General features: G+C 49.5%; 1 pseudogene; it reads right to left on the bottom strand.

Annotated features, from left to right (window-relative positions):
• Positions 1-4260, bottom strand: part of LOC103597689 — a 28745-nt pseudogene that overhangs the window by 8536 nt on the left and 15949 nt on the right.

The raw sequence follows: 4260 nt of genomic DNA, 5'->3' as shown, positions 1-4260 counted from the left end.
CCAGACAGACGGAGGGATGGAGATGGGAGAAGGACTAACTTCACCCCCCCCCGGAAGTGCCCCCGCTCCCGCAGGGCACTAATTGTACCTTTTTTAATTGAGGCAGGGGTCCTTCCTGCAACTGGGATTGGCATAGCGAGCCTTTCAATTCTGTCAAAAACTCTTGGAAGAACTAAGTATAGATGACATCTCCTCCCTCCAGTGACAGGTCACCTCATATGTGACAGTCGCTTGACTTCCTTACAGTCAAGAAGGCAGGCTCCTGCCTCTTCCTGTGGGAGGGATGCTGTTATTATGTAAATGAGTCCCGGGTGATCCCAAACAATTGAAACCATTTCACTGAACCTTTGGATCCCCTGGCTTATGCCCCTACTAGGACCCCTAACTGTGCTGGGACTCATCCTACTTTTTGGTCCCTGTCTCTTTCGGTGTTTCTCTAATTTCTTACAGGAACGCATGCAGGCCTTCACCAACCAAAGGTCACTGAACTCTTCATGGGAGGAGGAGGATACCGGCCTCCCCAGGTCAGAGACCTGGAAGAATATGGCTTCCCCCAGGAAACCAACACGATGTTTTTGTTTGGCCTGATTTTTCCACCTGATTATTTTTCTCTGTCCACCTCCAGCAGGAAGTAGCTTCAGAAGAATGAGACCTCCGCCCTTTCTCCTTTTTCCTATACTTGAAAGGCAGGAATAATAGGTCTGCAACATAACCAGCGCCATTCTAGACAAGCCCAAGTACAAAATGGTGCCGTCCACCTCCTCCCCTCCCCTCTCCTGTTCTCTTTTACAAGAAGCCTCATGGTTTCAGAGAAAATGAAACTTTCGGCGTTTCCGCGTGTGCAGAACTCTTCATCCCCATGACCTAACTCAATCCCCACCCCGGAATTACATCACCCAGCTCTTGGTGCCAACATACCAATATAAGCTCCCACCGCCCTAGGTTAGCTGTTGTCCCCCATTTTGAGGGCAGCCCTGGGCTGCCTCCCACTTTGAGCTCAGCCCAGCAGATTCTTTTCCTATAATAAAGCTTGATCGGTACCCGGCATCTTGGCTCACTTTCTTTCAAAGGGGAGGGATGAGGCTACAGAGCAGGGATGGGGTGGGCCTGGTTGAGGGACTCAGGGGTCTGCTTCAGGAGCTTGGACTGCATTCGTTCACCTCATCCCTGGAACCTGAAACATTTCGAGGCTGGGGAACTACCTGATTTCCTGATACATCAGACTCTTTCCTTACCATCTTTTGGATAGAAACCTGAGCAGAAACCAAACATGTGGTAAAGAGCCAACCCTCTTCCTCCATTTGAACAACCAGGGAAGCCCACCATCCCAAGAAGCCTCTTTGACTCTCCCTGGATGAAAACACAAGGCTCACCCCTCCTCCCAAGTTCCCACAACGTGCTGTGAGCACTCAGCTGGAATAAGGAGCAATGTGGGTGGGATGTGGGGAAATCAGGTTTCACTTAGGATAAAGGGAATGGTGAGAGAGATGGCCCTTGGAGGTCACATCGTTAGAGCCAGGTGGAGTGGGAATGCGGGGGAGGGACACCTCTGCCATACGAAGAAGTCTGTTTTTACCCGAAGCTCTACTGTACAGCCTAAAGAACCTCGTCCAGCTGGAAACCTGAGTATCCCTGTCGCTCCTGTCCTGGTTGTGGACACTAGTCCAAGGAGCCCAAGGAGGCAACTGATACCAGAAGCAATTGCTGAGGACTGGTCATGGCCCCCGGGCCTTCTCTTGGCCCTTGTCATTTCTTTCCAGCAGAGGAGCAAGAGAAGGTCGGGACTGGTCTACCACATGCCTCCTTCCCTACTGAAAACCTCTCGGGCTCCCCTGTGGTTGGGGAAGAGGCTGATTCTGAGGTCTCACCCACGGAGATTCTGATTCCTTAGGTCAGAGGAAAGACAGGAGTCTGTTTCCTCATAAGCTTCCCAGGTGATTCTGAGGCCCAGTCAGTTTGGGAAAGCACAGGTCCTTGGGTTAAAACTCGAAGTCCTTTGTGTGGCACGTGGGTCCCTCCAGCTTCACCTCTCACTACCCCAACAGTCCACCCTTCATCCCCACCATACTGAATTGCTTCTAGTTCCCCAATGGCTACGCTGGCTCACGTCTCCTTGCCTTCGCCCAGGCTTTCCTTCAGCCTGAAATATGCTGCTTCACTCCACGTACACATACATCCTGCTGTGGACTGAATTGTACCCTCCTACCCCCAAAAGTCATGTTAAAGCCCTAACCCCCAATATGATGGTATTAGGAGGTGGGACATTTGGGAGGTAATTAGGGTTAGATGAAGTCGTGAGGATGGGATTAGTATCATGATAAGAAGACACACCGGAGAGCTTGCGCTCTTCTGCCCACCCCCACCCCACTATGTGAGGACACAGTGAAAAGGTGGCCATCTGCCAGCCAGAAAGAGACCCCTCACCAGAACCCAACCATGCTGTCCCCCTGATCTCTGACTTCCCACCTCCAGAACTGTGAGAAATAAATTTCTGTTGTTCAAGCTACCCAGTTTAGTATTTGGTGAAGGCAGCCCAAGCAGACTAGGACACGTCCCCATCCAAATTTGGCTGTCTCCTACTAGACTTTCCACACGCAGCTCAAATGTTACCTCCTCGAGGAAGCCTTCCCCAACACCCTCTACAGCCCCAACCTGGGTAAGAGCACTCGCTTCTATCAGAGGACTTATCACACCGCGTTGTGCACATCGGGCACTTGTGTGTCCCCACTTCACACAGAGTTTCTTGAGAGCAGCACCATGTCTGATCCTTACTGCGTCCCTAGCCCCTGACATGTGCCCACAACATTAATGGTATTGACTAAATACCAGATGGCTAAATGAAAGAGAAAATCGCTATTGGGTAAGGATGCCTGATGGAAGAGGGGACCACTGCTTGCTAAGAGGATCAAGGTCATTTCCAAAGGATTCGGTTCATCCACTCAGTATGGCCAGTCCTGCCCCAGGCCCTGTGAGAGATCAGTCACTGGCAGGGCCAGAACCAGCACCCAGGCTTCCTGACTGATCCCGTTTACACCTGACGCCCAGGCCTCCTTGCCCCTGCCCTCTTCTCTTTTCCCCAAAAGGCCAATGATCACAGACAGTGGTGTGGGCCTTACACATCAACTGTGAGTGAGCCTGGAAATGTGGAGAGAAAGTAGCTATCAGAAGAACTGGATGGCGGAGATGGGAAAAGATAATGACAGAGAAGTGTGCAAAAACAGGCTGGGAGAGAAAACCATGATAGACACAGTCAGGCAGCACGACCACTGGGCACCCCCAGAGAGCAGCCACCTTATTTTCTTGTTATTCCTCTTGGCACACTTCGACACACAGGCACACGCTCACAGGCACACACCGGCTCTGCCACACCATGCTGGCCTGAATCTACTATGACCCAAGGAGAACACAAGTGTGGTTCCTACCTGGCCACGGTCAGCCGGCACCGCTCCCCCACACTGGCAGGGAGGAAGTCCCCTGCGATGGGACAGGGACCTTCCTGGGGATTTTGACTCCAGACTTCACTGCCTTTGATACCCACCCACCTTGTATCAACTCTGACTCTGCCAGGCATGTGTTCCCATGGCTGAATCCAGACTGCAGCTTGTCATTTCATAATCCTAATCACAGGGGAATGACGGGGCCTAGGAAAATATTTTAATTCTCTCCTTCTTACTCTACCATACCTGCTCTGTAAGAGGCCGTCATCCATACAAGGAGAGGACACGTGGCTTTAACCTGCCTGTCAACAATCACTGTCAGCTTGGCTGAGTTAATTTTCTCATGTACAAGTGAGAAGAGACTCAGGGAGAAAGATCTTGGAGGATGACTGAGACCGAAGTCATATTTGTGACAGTTTTTTATCTTGAGAAAAGACAGAGGCATTCCATACCGTGTTAAGGATCAGCTTAATACATATGAGAGACTATGAAAAAACGTATTAGCATGCTCCTCACACCAATAGTTGAATAAAAGCTTATGATTATTTCAATAGAAGGTATTTGACAAAATTCAACACTGTACTTAGAAGTAGAAGCCTTCCTCAATGCAATAAAAATATCTTTCTCAAATTGAACTTCTAAAATAGCCAATGTGTTACAAAATGGCAAAACTCCAGGAAAGACCCATCGAAGTTAGGGACAGAACAAGAATGCTTTGCCTCACCATATTCATTAACCAATGGTCTATAAGTTCTGCAATGTGCAATTATTAAAAAGTAGTCAGAATCATTATATTTTGTGGATGATATGATATTATGATTTT

Source organism: Galeopterus variegatus, unplaced genomic scaffold, assembly GCF_000696425.1.
Source record: "Galeopterus variegatus unplaced genomic scaffold, G_variegatus-3.0.2 Scaffold2393, whole genome shotgun sequence".
Taxonomy (NCBI): domain Eukaryota; kingdom Metazoa; phylum Chordata; class Mammalia; order Dermoptera; family Cynocephalidae; genus Galeopterus; species Galeopterus variegatus.
Note: the sequence above shows the minus strand (reverse complement) of the source record. Positions and strands in the feature narration are given on the sequence as shown.